An 18,245-nucleotide genomic window follows, 5' to 3' on the forward strand; every position below is an offset into this window, starting at 1 on the left:
GTTTGGCCATCCATGCGCTGGCACATCGTAATAATCTGGACGTGATAAAACATAGTTTTCGTTGCGTTTCATGCTGGAGAAAATACTGCTCCGTTTGCTGGAGATACTTCCGTCTGTCCGCAAAGAATATTTTCTCCGTGTACACGAAACGTTCCGACGAAACTACGAAACGATGGATCGTCCAATAGCGAAACAGTTTATATTATTCTTCACTTCTCCATCCTTTCCACTTTTGATACCAAATGCAACAATAACAGTGGACAAATATTAAAACACAAAACGTTTCATTCGATCGATATTGCAAGCGTAATTTATTTTATCAATTAGATTTATAGCTAAATTTGGCATTTCTCTTCCTATAGATATTCGGAAGAAGTCTTTAAGGATATACCTGTTTGAATATTCAATGTAACAGCTATTTCATAAAAATTTTTCGTAGCAAGCATGACGAGCGTGATAATACTCTCTAGAAATTCCCTTTTACAGTTCAAAAGACTTATCCTAAAACATGTATACACAGAAACATTTACATTGCAACTATTCCATATGCTGTATATATGTGCTTGTGTCCCTGGAATTCTAATTTCTAAATATCGTAGTCATAGCCTCTTTTAAAAATTCTCGTACCGTTAATCTTACATGTTTTATAGTAATCTAGAATTATTTTATTATATGTAATGTATTTTTAATGAATAAAAGAAATATGGGAACATAAAAAATATAACAGTGAACATATACGAAAAATGTACAGATTATACATCTTTTTTTAGTGCTGTTAAAATTTTTAAATTTTTTTCCACTTTGCTTAATTATACTGAGCTTAATAAATTAATGAGTAAAACATAACTCCGTAAAAAATTAAATCATTTTTTCCCTTTAAACAAATCATCCCAGAGGTAGCTGTGTCTAGATACTATTTTCCTCGAAAGAAGGATTTTTGAGGAGAATTTTTCGCACGTTATCTCCAATAATGGATTAAAATACACGTTTATCGTCGATAAAATGTTACAGTTGCGCGATATTATAAGAATATATACAGCATCGAAGAACGTTTGGTATTCTCCTGTATTTATCTTTCGTGCCTTAAATCATCTTCATGAAACAATCTATTATGGACACGCGAAACACCCTGTATATCGGGTCTATTTTCCATCCGCAAAAAATTTATCGGTTGCGGAGTCGCCGAATCTAACCGGTTCGAAATCCAGGGACACAAAAATGCGCAGTCGATAGATCTAAATACAAAAAGCTCCAGACCTTTGAATCGCCTGTGATCAAAAAACGAATTCACGCGAGATATCGTGCAGTTGATCATCCTACACCGAGTTAACTGCGAACCATGTCCGTCGATTACAACAGAAAAAGAATGGAATACAGACAGGCGAAAACTGTCAACGAACCGATGTATCGGGTGTTTGAATAAAAAAAAAAAACAAGCAGAGGAGAGAGATTCCTTACGAATTATCGGAAATACGATGGAAAAAGCCCCTGGTTTCAATTCAAACGAAACATGTAATTACACCGAGAATTCGTGACAGTTCGCGCCAATTAACTGACAATCTATTTTCGCCTCAGCTATTGTCGATGCTAACGCTATTCTTTCTATTGCAGGTGTTTTCCACGAAGGATGGAGTATCATAGCTCTCGGGCTTATTCATTTCGAAGTTATGCATCGTAAGGTGAGTTGTTTCGGCAAATTTGTCATTCTAATTTCGGTGACATTCAATTGAAAGATCTTTTCATTGCATATTAGTATTCATAAGGAATTTTTCATTTCACTTTGATTATCAGTATTTTCACTTATCAGAAATTATGCGAATATTTTGCTTTGGATATTTTATGTAATCTTGCATGTTATATGCAACTTTCGAACTTTACACGAATGCATAAAAATCCGCGATATAATTATCAGAACTTTGTTTAACAATATTTTTTTTGATCCTCGTTCTCACGACTGGCTACAAAATTTATTCCTCGCATTTAACGTCGCCTAATTTCGCCACTATTAGTTGATCCTAATAAACTATAACACAATTTACTTCACATATAAGGATACAAAGCGTCTGCCGTAGGTTTCCTGACGCGACTTTCATTCCCTAGTTCCGCGGAATAAATATTCCATTCGTGCAGTCGTCGGGGCTCACTGTCAATTCGGTGGCCTCTCAAACAATATTTATTTAGCCGGTATCGATTTTGTTGGCATGATATTGGTTTCCCGTACCGTTGCTTGTATTTTACCTCTCTCTTTCTCTTCCTATCCCTCTCCGTTTCGGTATTTTCGCTCGCTAAACCTCTGACCCGCGTTCGTTTTTAACCGTTTCCATCGTTATTTCTTGCGCGGCCGATGAAAAATCGCGCAGAAGCTCTAGGGTAAACTGATTTATAAACATTCAAGATTCGAATCATCGTGTTCGTCGCGCGAGGAACGCCTTATAGGCTTATATATACGTATCGTATTTTCATGAAGAGACGGTAAAGATTTGTCACGGGGAAAAAGAGATGTTAACGGAATAAAAATAAGGGAAAAAGGAGGGAAAGGGAAAAAGCAAAATAGGAACGTCGAGTGTACAGAGAGAGGGATGAAAGCTGTTTCCGCGTGCACAATACTATTTCCGGCACAATGATGGATTCAATTTTCGATAGAAATACATTCGACTCGATGGGTACAATATTATCTTCCGGAACTGATATTGTATGAAAGAAACTTCGAAATAGTCTAGTTGCTTGTCCTCGTTTTCAGCGGAATTGAAAGACGATTAATTTCGGTCTTAATGTGTGTAATTAAACGCGTTATATTATCAGGTTAATGCATAAGTTTGTATATTTTTATACGATAGATACGATTTTTTAAATTTCGTATCGTTTTACTAAATTATTTCGAAGTAAAGGTCGTAATCTTGAAATCTTGTATATCGACCTGATTTAATTACGTCAATGAGATGCATTTAAGGAAACGATTTATTTAGAATACTTACACACAAATATGCTGTGTGGATTTTCGTATTGAAAATGGATTAATTGCCCAATGCGATAGAATTTCGCCGATGTAAATTTTAGCGTGCAAATATTCCTCTAAAGCGGTAAACGTTGGTTTGAGTATATTTGAATACGAATTCGATGTAATTGTATACGTATGAATCTAGCAGTGATTTTATTCTTACAAAATCTAAGTGATGACACTGAAATTACCAAGTGAAATTGAAGTAATGTAAGTTAAATATTCTGCTAAAAAGTATTCGAATGTTTTGCAACGTAAAATTTAAAAATTTGTAGATCGTTTTTTTTATATTCGAATGCTTAACAAATGCTTCTTAAAATTTGGGAACGTCTAATCATTCTCTAAAATACCAATTTGTCGTACTGTAACAAGCCGAATGGATTTCGTGATCTTCCAACTAGTCGCACGTTACAAACCATGTGTAAAATATTAAAGCAACCTGCTCGATAACACTGAAACGATTAGCCACAAGATTCGTGCAGCGATTGCGGATGCATTTAAAAATTCGTTTAGATTGCCGTCTCAATTTTAATAACAGAGTACAAGTTTTCTTTTAGTCCTCCCGTTATCACCGTTAGCACGCGAAAACCGACACGGCTTAGCATTTTTAATTAACGATATTAATGCATCTCGTCGCGAATGTGTAGCGGGTAACATAAGATACACAGCGCGCAGCCTGTTAAACTTACTTTTGTTCCGACAACGTTGAAACGCGTCGAATACGCCGTGACGCTATTCGTTCCGCTTTATATTTAATATAAAAATGTCAGCCGATACGCAATGTAAAATTTTCGAAATTAATCTTAGATGGCATCGCGAGCGTGACACAGGATATTTAACAAAGTTTTCACGTTTTTACCTGATAACTTGATTTATATCAACAAATGGTGCTGCTATACACGCAAAATGACACCCAGTAGATTTATTCGAAAGTAATTCAGCTTATGGATTGGTTATGGCGGTAACAATGAATGTTTGCCAACGATACACATTCGAATAAGCTTGTTCTAATAAACGCGAATAATAGGTATCACAGAGGGTCGTCACGCGAGCCTCTAACGATTTTATCGGTACTACGTATGGTATACGACCACCTCGTAATGAAACACTTGTTCATCTCCGTTAACCATGACCCTGTATAGCCACTGTCTTTTTTTAGTTATAATCGTAAAAAATGCGAGATTCTGAATGGAACGGAATCATAATATTAATATTCTGACCCGAACGGAATAATAATCATATGTCGTTACTAATACACATTTATGTAATGAAATAAATGAGAGATCAAGGAGACATTGGTTTTTTTATGGCTTTGTTGTCAGAATAATCACTTATCAAAATTAATTAAATATTCGGTTCGAGAGACGTACAAATGTTGATAATAAAAATTAGTGCATTATTGCAAAAATTAATTCATAAAGGTATTATAGACATTTCTCGTTTGATGTAATATACTTCATGGGTGCAGCTTCGATGAACCTCTCAAATCGGATACCAAGGACTAATTATCCAAGAAGCGTGTATTATAAGAGTAATTCTGAGATAATCGATCCTATTACCATCTATTAAATTGAACACTCACATATCCAGTGTCATCGTGTTACCGTGTGCGCGAACGATATATATAGTCGAATACGTAATTTTTCTTCCCAGACAAGTCACCGTAATGGCACGAAGGTGCGTCCTCAATATGTTGCGCGATGAAGCAACGCATTTGCATAAAGATCGTCGTTATTGGAAGCCAAACTGTGTATCATAAATAGTTCAGCTTGAGTTGGTCCAGACACAACGTGGTAATATCTTCCAAATATGCACCAATCGTCTCGGATGACATTAGTAATACGAAAAGTGGGTTCTGGCCTGGACTGAAAGAGTACTTGGAGATATTTAGAATAATTTTAGAGTAATTCTTAATTAAGAGTCTCGGGTGACGTCGCTTATACAAATTCCGTAATCATCAAGCACGACCGATATATCGTGACTTCCGGTACTCCTGGCTATTTACATTGCCAGTCGAGGTCCACTCGTGAACGGTCGAGCAAATTGAAGGATCACTCGATGAACTTATCGGATAGGTCTCTGCAGTCGACATTGTTGCTGAAAATAGAATTCTCTGTATTTCTGCGCTTCGATCGCACGACAATATTACCTTCGCTTCTGAGAATTTTGTATCCAACAATGAAAAGAGGTTCCACGTTATCTTGTTTTAGCATCGAACGTAATCGAGGAAACTAATCGATTTTAACATAACAACTTTTCCAGCAATTATTTCATATATTATTTGATAATCTATAGATATTATGTTGTGTTTTAGAGATATTTGAAGAATATATATAAAGTTGGACTGAGCTGTTTCTCTGAAATTATAATTTTTTTTAATTAATATACATATGCATTAATAGATCATATTCAAACGTATTGAATCTTCTGCTTGTAAAGCTCGTAAATGCTTGTAAATATCGCTTCCAAATTGTTATCTAATTAATTATTGTGATTAATATTTTCCAATACGTAAATGTAAGAAAGCAGGAGAAATTTTTCTATAACTGCTTGTAATTCTTATTCTAAATATTCATTCGTTTTAAACGAATACAGATTAAGCATCTTCGAAGGATGCAATTCATTTATGGTATGAAATTTCAACGATACAGGAGCTTTCCATTTAACCGGGGTGTTAAACGTCACGCGTCGTTCTATCAATCGTGCTTCGTCAGTTCGATTATCCTCTGTGTCATTCGATGTGATCTTCAAGCGTTTATGCGTCTGTCCGTCAGATAGGTTTCTCCCTCTGATTGGCTGTAAATAATCGCTTTCCCGTCACAGTGGCTCCTCGCCTGTACGTCATGCCACAGACATTCAAGATATTACATTGATTCGCCAAGTGCCAGTCGTTTCGCGACGTTACCAACTTTTCGGATAAATTATCTATTTTTTTTTTCAATCTAACAAAACGATCATTCGAAAGTGGCACAGTTAAACGCTTGACAAAGTTATTATTGTTTTAGTGGAAGAACCTTATTGGCCTCTTTATACTTGGTTACGGCAATATCATTTATTTCTCGTACGACATTCTATTCGATATTCAAATGTAGGGAGAGAATAGATTGGATAACTTGAAATTCTCTCCTTTCGAAAGAGATTACTTGTGATTCAGTCTTCAATTTGTTAAAAGAGAAATTCCTATGCTAAGAAGCTGACTTGATTTCATCATCGACAATTTGCAATTTAAAATATACCAGCCTCTTAAAAGACAAACTGATCTAGTCCAATTGCTCTGAATTTCTCAATTTTGTTATGTAAGTACGTAGTTAATATCCAATTCTCAGGAAAACAAATTATATACTTACTCCATGAGTTCTTTTATGACAAAAGAATGATATAAATAATAGTAAATTCCAAAGTAAATTCAAAAAGTAGCTTCTCCAACATCATCACTCTTTTCTGTTTTTCAGTCAAAGGACTGTCTCACAAAATGATTTATTTTATCATTAAAAACTTCCTCCTTCTCGTTTTAACATCAGGGAAGAATTATTAAAATCGTCACGCGAAATCTTGAAATCCTCGCTGCTCTCTTTCTCTCTCTTTCTCTCTCTTTCTCTGTAAAGCAATCCTCTACGATACAACGCAAGTACCATGGAGAGGTACTAGGAATTTATCAGTAGCCAGATATAATTAAGCGTGTAACGGATAACCGTTGCGCTCCCAAGTTCGACGGTGCATATACGTTTCGCTGCACAAACAACGTGGGCCAGGCCACTGTTTCTACACCTTGCAGCCGAATTCCGATGCTGTCGGCCAGCCACTTATCTCCGACTAATCTGAATGTAATTTTAAGTGAAACAGTTTCCGAGAGTTTAATAAAGCGGCTCTTTCTCTCTCTCTCTCTCTCTCTCTCTCTCTGTTTCTCTCGCGAGCGCTTACGGCAACAAGTGCAAATTACGCTGCTATTCCGGCAAGAGGACGGATCAGTGACTCGGTGAATGTAATAATTCTCCACTAGTACACCTAACACCTTCTACCACTCTTGCCTTATTATTTGCACGTTTTGGCGTTACCTATTGGTGAAACGATGTGTTTTTCTGAACGAATCTGTATCTTCTATCGCGAACATTTTCTAAAATAATGAATATTTCGAGGATACTTGCGTTTTTCATTGTCTAGTGAAAACATCATAATCCTGAGATAGCAATTCATTAAAAATTTATATGTAGATGTTTCAAATATTACAGTTATAAATTTAATTGCACACTTATTGGATAACCATTTATCATTTTGGCATTTTGCTGGCATTTGGTTTGATCTTTTGTTTGCCTACGTAGGGGTTAAAGTAAAGCTAAAACGAAAGTCTTAGAATTAAGGAAACTGTATAAGCAATTTGTTAATTAAATTGTACGTAATACTGAAATATTACATAAGAATTGACCAATCCACTTACAGCCGGTTTAGTATCTACTATATATTTTCTTACAATATTCATTTCGACATGAACCGGTAGCCTTTCAAAATATTACTAGCTACCCTACGAGTATGGGATTTTCATGTAGTCTCGACGATGCCAGACTGCCGTCATTCGGGTGTACACCCTCGTTCCCTTCTTCGACAACACGAAACTGCTGTCGCAGTAGCCGAGGGTTGCCAACATGGGTGGTTGGTCGTCGAATTCGTTTTCTTCGCCGAGCACTCGTGGTACTGTTCTCTACACGGAATAAATGGCGCGTTTTGGACACCCTTGCACGACCGTCTCTTCCCTCATTCCCGTCTCGACTGGTTTTTCCACTTTGTCACCTTAACGCCGGGTGTAAGAGTGGCTGGGCTGCAACGAGGGCCGGCTTTATATCCGTGGCCAGATAAGAGCGTAGGGCACGGAGATTTACATGGACAGAGTAAAATGCAGGCACACTGGAATGCGGGAACCGGGCCGGAATGCTTGGATTTTTCGCCAGCCGGAAACAAGGGTCTGCGAACGGCTATTCCGATGAGCTGCGTACGAAGGGAAAGAAAGCGCCACCGGTCCGCAGATTTATCCATGTTAACGTCCAACCGCCACGCTGTTGGACCTGTCTTTTTACGGCTTTTTCCCTCGACCCTTGATCAACGTCTCTGTGAGGTTTTTGTTTTTAATTGCAGTGGTTTAACGCTGAAATTAGCAAAGATTTTCAATTTTTTAAATTATTAGATTAATTGGTTAAATTAATTGCAATTGAAGAATTTTTAGAAATAAGGCGGTAGTTTCAATTTGTTATTAAAGGAATGTTAAGGAATTTGACGAAATCAACATTGACTTGTATTGAGATAGACTCATTGATTGTATAGATATATCTATTTATTTCCTAATAATCTAAGTATTAACATATAATATAATACTTATGTACATATTACAAGTGGATGGTTTGGTTATACCTTTAAATCCTGGTTCCCCATGGTTCTGTTAATGTGATTTTCATTATCTGCTTCACGTTCACCGTTGATCTGCTTTTCATTATCCTATACTATATGCTAATAACTCATATAGGCAAATAATTCACACAAAATCTCAATTTACATACGTGCTTTAAATGAATTTATCGTTACTGTTTTGTTCTGCATCGTCAAGTATAAAATTAAATACTTACCTAAAAGTCTTATGCTAAAGTTCTTGCGCTTGTTTACTGTACTCATCATATAGGACATTGTATATGTTGAATAAATACAAACGTTACGAATATAAGTTTAGAATTACCATAATAATCGATGCGTTTACTCACGGATTAAATGCTGCAAAATTTAGATCTGTCAAAATTACTCGTTGCTTGTGTGGTATTTATTGACACATGCTGTTCCGATTCTCGTTGTTAGTGTTTAATTGGTTAATTAAGCGACTGGCGTTAGCTCTTAGATAAATAACGAGTGTGAATGACGATACATTCTAAGTAGTGTAAATTGTATGTTCGACGAAACTAATTGTCCTTAAACGTGACTCGTTCGAGAGTTTCTAATAGTGTTAAATATGAAGTACTTGTATTTAGAAAATAGAATTTTTCTGCAATTTCTAGGATTATACGATATTGCTTTCAGTATCATATACGAACAAAATTTGTCGCATCGAAGCGTAATAATTCAGGCGTAAGATATACGATCTTGAAAAGAAATACCCAACCAATCGCATCGCATATTATCGACATTTGCCATCTGCTTCGTTATCGATGAAGCGACAGACAGGCGAAAAGCACAAAATAGGTCTTCGACCTACATTCTTGGTGATTCATCTTTGAAATGCGAAAGTTTTCCACTCGGTAACCTACGTCAGTTTCAGAGATTACGTGGATTCGATCTGATAATTAGTAGCAATTTCCGACGAATCCGTTGCGGATAGATACGAGCGTGCATGAAAATCCGCATCATGGATTGTAAAACGCCTAATTACTAAATTAAACTTCGTCGCCAATGCTCGTTAAAATCGCCTTTTATGTTTCTCGATTTTTCTTGAGTGGTATGCCTTGACATAATTAATTATACTCATATGCAATATGATATGCCACGCAGAAGCTAAACTGATTAACTCCATTAAGACTAAGTTGTGAAAAAAATTTACTGTCATTAAAAAAATTAAAAATTTACTTGAAAATTTCCAGAAATACAAGTGACAGGAAAGGATGGAAATGTAGTTCTCACAATGAAACACTAGTCGTTTACTGGTATTAAAAATAATAAATATTCAGAAAATGTATTTAATCGGTTGGATTTCTAAATGATTCTCATGTATCACGCTCTTGTGACGATAACTAATTCGAGATAATTGGAGCAACTTCTACCTACCGATATCCGAATTGAAATTAAATTCCTGGTTTAATTGATTAAACATTACTCGTCCGTTGTACGTACGCACGGCTCTTTAGCTGGCATGCAATAAATCTGTGAATAGCAACGAGACGACGCGTGATGATGCCTAATGTGTCTGGGGAAAATAGTTACGCTAAATATTATTTGCATTATTGCAATTGCCATTTGCATCGATGCAAATCGCCCGGATTTTAATGATGTTGGGGTGTAGCCCGTAATTAATGGCTTATACAGCGTGAGACATAATTAGAACCATTTTAATAATTCTATGATAATTTTACAACTGATTGATTTAGCTAAATGAGTTCATAGCCCGAAAGAAACCGTAATTTAATCTTTTCCTGTCGCTTATTGTTTTCGAAGTTTCAACGTCAATTTTTGATTCTCTTAAATGGAAGCCAATTCTCTGTCTACTGATCAAAATTGTAAATATGTATTTGACATGTAGGTTCATTATTCATATACGGTTTATTCTATTACATAATGAATATTTTGTAAATAGTTAAATTGGACGTAATGGATGTAATTGTCAGCACGTTTATCGGATTTGTCGCCATTAGATATTCATGCAAATTTCTTTTCAGATGGAAAATATTTTTATCTATTATATTTTGGATATTTTATATATTTTTATATCTTCTACTCTTTTTCTCCTACTTCTGCATCTTCAAATTCTCCATAAATGCGTAAAAGTCCGCAGTATATTAATAACCTATACCAAGATTTGACTACTGACCTATTTTTATAAATGAAAATACTCAGTGACCTATAAACAAGAATGTACGTACTTCCAGGAACTATTTCGCATTCATTGATATTACCGGATTCCGGGAACAACACTGCAATTTAATCTAATTCGTCGTGGCGAAAGTTATTTCTTCGATCGTGAACATAACTCGTGCTGCACGTTAGCAGAAATATGATGCGTTAATAACCGCGTGGCAATCAGTCGGCGTTATTTCGTTTCGAGGAAATTGTCGAGACGAAACTTTCGAGATCTCTTGCGACTGCCTTTGTTATTTGTTTCATTAAATTGACTCGAGCCACGCATTCGCCCGTAGCTCAGATTATTTATGACGAGGACCGGTGCTGTCTTCGTATCAGTGGTCACTGGGTGTCTCATTCATGTCCGAAATTAGGAAAACAGTGGCGGTGTAATTTCCGGTCGTTGGCCAAATACCGGTGCACACAGACTTTGCGCTGTTTCAATTTCGTCTACGCCCTTACTCGTCTTATAAAGCCGAGCGGTCTCGTATCATTTGCATACAATTAGCTTTATCCAAATTATTTTCGTGCGTACATTTCGCTAATCTTTACCACCGCGTATTTACCCTCCTAGGAGCAGACTCTGCTCTGTGCTTTTTGGCTTCAATGCTTTTTCAAGCTTTTTGGCTCGTACATTTCATGTTTAGAAAATAATGTTGGTGATGGCATGTGTTGGAGATCGAGAAGGATAATTAAATGTGTTGGAAGTGATAATGAGGAGACTATTGGTAGATGAGACTTTACACGTACTTGTAATTTGTAACACCTGCTTGTCAATTTGTTCAAGTCCAAATTTTACTGTGAAAAGAGCTCGTTGAATAACGGTATAGGTAGGCACACATAAAATGTAAAATGAAGCTACGTCTGAACGTGAATTTGTGTTATATAGTTTGCAGATATTATCTCTTGATGAGATACCATTAGAATTATATCTTTTCTCAAAATCATCGCTTTCATAGTGATAGAATATCGAAACTCTTAGTTCGGAATCGCGACCAATTATACGCAAGTTAGAATATATAATTCGGAATGTGCGGTGATTGGGATGTGGATGTGGCAGGAAGGCATGCGGGTAAAACGCGTTCAGAAAATTAACAGTTCGTACCGGGTAGTTTATGTACGAGCGAAATCGTGTTTCGCTCTAAAGTAACATTATTCGGGGCGAATAATGCTTTCGTTTCCGGGGGAACGCTACAAGTATAATGCAGTGCATCATTTGCCTGGAGTGGTGGGCCGCATTTAGCGTTGCCCCCTCTGGTACACATTCGAGTTTCCGGTTTTTCATTGCGCTCAACCAATTCCCAGGCGGCTTTTAACGTTAAAAACGTTATTCGATTATTCCCAGAACGAGAGGGGATCGCAATGAATCCGGTATGTGAAAATACGATTCGCGCGTCGCGACGTCTAACCGGTTCATATATATATATACTAGATCGATAAAAAATACACATAGCGCGTGTTAACGGGTCGCTTGTTTGCAGATATCGCGTCGTTCACCAGTGAGGGGTGGTGGGCTTAAAGTATTTCGGCGTCGAGCGCCACTAATTTAATCGCACCTAACTCTTCTCCGGAATCGACGCGTCACTCGCAGCTGTGCGCAATTTACCTTTAAAAGTAACGAATTATGTACGCCAGACGCCGCTGGATATAATTAATTTTTAGCTAGGACAGAGAGCGTCTTAGGGACGCGCCGTGTTCCTGTCGTTGGTACGCGACCATTTTCAAAACGGAGAAACTCCCCACGTTCTTGGATATTAACGTTAAAAGCGCTCGGGGTAAGTAAAGCGTCTTCTTCGTTCTGTGAACGCCTGGTGACCTTCATTAAGGAGTAACCTCTAATCTTGTGGCAGCGTGTACGGATAGCCAGAAGTTCACACGATTTCGGCAACGATGATATTCGCAAGGTAGCCACGAGGTGGCAATTACCACGTGTTGGGTGGTCCGGTTCTAGCGCCCAGTGCACCACCGCTGAATTAACCAAGCCGGGACGAAATACTTCTGAAGTTTGCTCGCCGGCTGGATTGCCGGCTAGCTTTCTAGTTGTAGTTACACGTTGAAGCTGTATTACAGAAGCGCCCAGACGACTTGTCTGGCAAATTCTCGAAATACCTGCCAGCTTCCATGGTCAAACGTCAAAGCGAGCTTCCTATCGTCTCTTCGTTCTCTTCTCTGTTTCCCTCTACCCGCTCCTATCCAACGATCTTCATATGACAAGATATAATTCGAAACATTAATATTCCCAACTATTAAAATTTTTACCATAATTCCGTGGATAGATGTACTGTATAATTTGCCAGCTGCCTGCTAAAAATTAAACGCGTCACCGGCCTACGTTCGCTCCTTGAATTACACTCGAATCTGTGTAATTAAGTTTTTTCGCCCCTATCAGACATTAAATGACTAGTTCCTCGAATTTTTGTCAGAATATGTATAATTTACGGTCTATGACCCGCTATTTGAGGCGAAATTAGTTGATTAATGCAGTCGTTCATTGGAAGAACGTGAATGAAGAAGTTTTTGAGGTAAATTTCGTTAAAGCGGCAGAACCCTAGAATCTTTTATGAAGGTTTTAATCTTCTTTAATTATGAGGAAATTGTAATGGATTTTATTTTTTAATTGACATGAAGTTTTGCAATATGTACGTGATGTCGAGTTTGACGTAAGACGCAAATGAACTTCGTATGAAAATTATTTACTAGCAAACAGCGTAACTAATAGACGTTTGTCATGTTAGTGAATATTAAATTGTAAAGTAGGATTATTTTATATAGGAGACCATGTCATCGTGGTTCCCTACTTTCTATAGTACAAACGAAGATTATTAGAGCATTAAACAGTAAATGCAGGGGACGATTTTCACAATTTCCATAAAAAGCGAACAGAATGGAGAAAGTTGGAAATAATATATTACATTAAAGTCGTAAAATAACATTTTCTACGTAGAAAAATTAATATTTGTTTTTTGACCTCATTATAAAATTAATTTATTCGGAACTATCTACAAGTCACACTATAAAATTCTACCTTCATTAAGTACGTTTTAAAATTTCTCATTGGAAATATTCTATGTCAAAATTATCTTAATCCACATTTGTTTAGATCAAGGAAGTTTAACAAAACACCATGGAATCATGGCATGGTCCAGGAAGTAATAGTCCAGCTGGATGGTATACGATTCTGTAGTTATTCTATACCTGCTGTTTACAAAAGATTCCAGGTGGTCGTGGTTGAATGCAAACTGAGAGGAGCTGCAGTGAATGATAGAGTGAAATTGCCGGTTATTCGATTACTTTGAGCCGCATGACAAGACCAGGTGAATATTTGGTATAACTCAATAGGACCAACTATTAGCACAGGCAAATAGTAAACATCTGTTCGAGGCGAGACAGAGGAAACGTACAATTAAATCACGGAATACCGAGGTTAACCACGTGATTATTACGTTATCGTACTTTATCGCACTTTAACGTAGGTTTGTGCAGATTACATTTTTTCTAATGTCAGAAAAAATAGGAAGAAAAGTGATAAAGATGAAGGTAATCCTATTTCTATGCGTCTGCTCACTGTCACAATCTTTGCTCTGATATAGCGTGAAAGAGACGTGTCTTAAAGTACCACGCTTTGCCCAACGCACGTTTAATAATGTATATAATGGTACATGTATGGGATGCTGGAAAAGTTTGCGGAAAGGAAAGTTTTGTTGGGTATGTGCAAGGAGTTTCTGTTTCGGTTAGTATATTCGAAGGGCGTCTAAATCGTGCGAACTACGGTGGTTTATCTTTTATCTTGTTTTATTGTTTCGGATATTGATCCAGCATTCTCTGGAATAGTTCATTCTTTCTTACGAAATTTTGCGATACTTTTAAAGACAGTGGCTACGAAAGGTATTTGTAACTCGTTTATCAGATTCTATGTTTCATTTTCATAGTCATGCGCGAATAATATCTATACTTAAATTATCTTTAATTATTTATGTATACATAGATACAACTTTCTATTACGATCCCAGTAATATTTTATTCTTGTCCATTGCCAACAATCGTTTTCTAATAGCATAACTTCGTAGAAAAGTCGGTAAATTCGAGATTCGAGTCGCGTTGGTTCGGCTGGCAGCAGCATAATCTAACCTCGTTAGCGTTGCTCGCCGAGTGCTTCAACACTGTCGTCACTGTTACACTCGATGCACCATTAAGTTCGTCAACCTAATTCACGGTAGTTTACACTCGCTGCTGGCATGCATAGCAGTCCGAAATCTCTTTGAACGACTCTCGCTCACATTCCTCGAAAGAACCGAGACTCCACCTTTCACGAACCACGGAAGCATATCGATCGTACTTTCGATTAACCAACGTCATAGTCTCTTTTCATTCCTCCCTCCCTTATTTTTTCTTTTTTTTATCTTTTTCCTACTTCTCGTACTTTTTCTTTGTGTTTCTCTACCGCTGTTCTTTATATTTTCTCTCTAACTTCTACGGTCGATCTACCACTCCATATCACTATTTTATTCCCCTTCTTTTTACCTTGGAGCTGGAATATTTTCATTCTTCAGTCTTTCAACGTTCTTTTCTATTTGTACTATTTTTTAACTATCTCACCATACCTTGTTGTTTTCTTATTTTCACCTAGTTCTTCTCTTCCTTTCGAATTTTTTAACTTTCTTACTCTCCGTTTGCCTTTCTTTTCTTTCACTCTTTTATGCTTCCCAATTCTCTTCAACTTTGATTTACTTTTCCTCCTCTTTATCTTTCTTTTGTCCGTTTCCTCTCTTCCCTTTTTCCTTCCTCATTCTTTCCTATAATTCTATATAATATCCCTTCTTCGCTTCCGTCTATTTCCTCTGTACTATGATTCGCTGCTTTCTTACTTTGTCTCTATGAGAGTCATATCGAGATGCAGTTTTAGGAAGTTGGTTCGATCCAGGCGTTGGATGGTTCGCCTCGGTATTTTCCGGACGAGGAATTTTTCCAGCCGCTCAATTTCTTCTCCTCACTTTCGATGCTCGTCCTTTTCGAGGGTGATCACCTAGCTCGTGCCATTTCTTTGATATCCTTCGCTCTCACCATCCTCGCGCGGTCAATTACAAACGAGGCGTTATTAAAGATTATCCAGTTCGAAGAGAGTGCACTAACTCGACCCGTTCGTTCGTTAAAGCTTAATAAATTCCCTTCTATTATATACGTTTATTACAAGTTTCCTGCTACTTGGTGGCTTGAAACGAAAAATGATTTTTGAGTGAATGAACTGATTCGTTTAAACGTTTCGAATAAATAGCATTGTATTTGAAGCGAATTAAAAAAAATGTAATTATTCTGGGACTTGTAGATGCAGAAATATCATAATAAATCTTGTCTATAAGAAATATAACGAGAGAAAAACTTTTGGAAAGAAATCAACATTTCTTACTCTTTAACTACTAGTATCGAAAATGCTTCTTCATCTTTCACATACATTACCTAGCAGCGCTATTATCGTGAATATTACACGAATAGCATCCAGCGTCAGCTCGGGGAAATCCGAACGGTTAAAATGGTTAAATCACGGTGCGATTTTCCGACTGCCAGAAACTGACGGTCACGAATATTCTTTCAGCGTGTAGACGGCACCGAGCTCCTTCACCTGTCAACCTACCCCGTCCTCCCTTTGATTATTCACGAAGAAAATTCAGCACGAAGTCTGTCGAGAGATACTTTACGAGCCCTGTTCATTGTTCGATCTCGTATTTCTCTCGTAGCTCCGGTAACCAACCCTTAACTGTGTTATTTCGATATTCTTTCTATTATCAGTTGTTATACGTTCGATCCTCGTTCTGAGCCAAGTTCATGTTTTATCCAAATGTTTATGAGTAGCCTATAACCCAACGATATCACGTAAGGATTACAATAATTTATAGAAATTCTATTCTTTCATTTTCTATTATTACCAGGTATGTAAATATGAAACCGGAATTTTTGTATAGAAAATACACGTTTATTGTATGAAAATGATTAAAAATATTTTATTCGAAGTATTGCCCATCGCTAGCTATACATTTTTCCCACCTGTCTGGCAATTGGTGGATGCTACGCCAAAAGAACTGTCGCTCTTTTGAGGCAAACCAGTCATCGAGCCATTTTCGTACATTTTCGTAAGAAGTGAAGTGCTGGTCAGAAAGTGCGTGTCCCATCGATGCAAATAAATAGTAATCGGACGGAGCCAAGTCTGGTGAGTAAGCCGCGTGCGAAAGTATTTCCCAACTGAACGCTTCAATCGTTTCCTTGACCGGTTTTGCTGTATGTGATGGTGCATTATCATGAAGCAAAATTACTTTGTGTTGCCTTTTTTGATATTCTGGTCGTTTTTCGCGCAAAGCTTGATTCAAATCGATCATTTGTTGTCGGTAGCGCTCAGTATTAACGGTTTCGCCAGGTTTTAACAGCTCATAATAGATCACACCCTTCTGATCCACGTTCTTCGTTCCTCACGTCAAAATTGCCACTTCTGAATTTTTTAAATCACACAAAGCACTGTGATTTATCAAGAGCATGCTCACCGTAAGCTTCGACAAGCATTCGATGCGATTCTGCAGCAGTTTTCTTCAAATGGTAACAGAAAATCAATGCCGTTCGCAAATCGTAGTTTCCAGGCACAAAATTCGACATGTTCAACGCTATTACAAACTATGCTGTTGTATGAGACTTGTATTGTTCTGAGTCGAAAATGTTTGTGAGATGTCAACAAAGACCTTTGGCATCAACGACGCAGTTTAGTGATAACATTATCAGCTAGGGCCATCTATAGGCAAATTCTGGTTTCATACTTGCAGACCTGATATAGAGAACTTCTGAATTTGTAAATTTTCAATTTTGCGAACTTCGCAGAGAAAATCGTAGGAACAGACTTTTTTAAAATTAATTATAATAGATCTTAATGGAGAAGTATACGAATACCGATCGTGACTTTTAGCGAATTATATATTAAAGTTCCAGGGAAAACGTGCTGTGAAAATGCCACAAAAGAAATTCGTCAGTAACATGCCCCCTGATATTGTTCGTGCTTTCGTTGAATAATCCTGTCTTTGTGACAGATTGTTCTTTGGTTGGATCGTAACGCATGTGTAATCCAATATCCAACTCTTTCGGCAACCAGACATAAGACATTTTGACATTTTCAACGAGGATCACCCGCAGTTTTAATATTAAACGCGTTTTAAAAACAAAAAACGTTTGTTCTGCCTTCAACTTCCATACCTCATACGACATAAAACAATGTATTCGTCAGCTTTTTAGTAAGTTTGAATCTTTGAAAACAACGGTATTTCATTAACGTTGTCGGTGATAGACAAACAGATACGAAACAAATCCTCGTAAACTCGTCAACATTGTGAAGCGCATTCCTTTCTAAAGGTATTGTATTTTATGGTGAACGAAACCAGCCACCGTGTATGCGTTTAACAACATTACGTTGCTGTACAAGCGTAGGACTTTTGTTCTGTGACAATATAACGCGGATACCTGTAATATCCGTCACATCCGGATTACAGATCCGCAACATTATCCGGATAACGCACACATCCAACGCTTGTCTGCTGCCGGATTACGAATGTACACACCGAACATCATCTCCCCAACGTTACATTGATATTATAATGCGTAGATGTTCGAACGTCTGAGGTATCTTGCCCGG

At 37.3% G+C, this 18,245-nt stretch overlaps 1 protein-coding gene across 3 annotated transcripts in view; it reads left to right on the forward strand.

Moving 5' to 3' along the window:
* Nucleotides 1-18,245, forward strand: part of LOC100647898 — a 413,467-nt gene that overhangs the window by 161,933 nt on the left and 233,289 nt on the right. For all 3 annotated transcript variants that reach the window (XM_048406733.1, XM_048406735.1, XM_048406734.1), the window contains one exon: nt 1,612-1,679. The gene's annotated coding sequence lies outside the window, so the exon portion shown is untranslated. The remainder of the gene's footprint in view (nt 1-1,611; nt 1,680-18,245) is intronic.

The sequence above is a fragment of the Bombus terrestris genome, chromosome 6, assembly GCF_910591885.1.
Source record: "Bombus terrestris chromosome 6, iyBomTerr1.2, whole genome shotgun sequence".
Taxonomy (NCBI): Eukaryota; Metazoa; Arthropoda; class Insecta; order Hymenoptera; family Apidae; genus Bombus; species Bombus terrestris.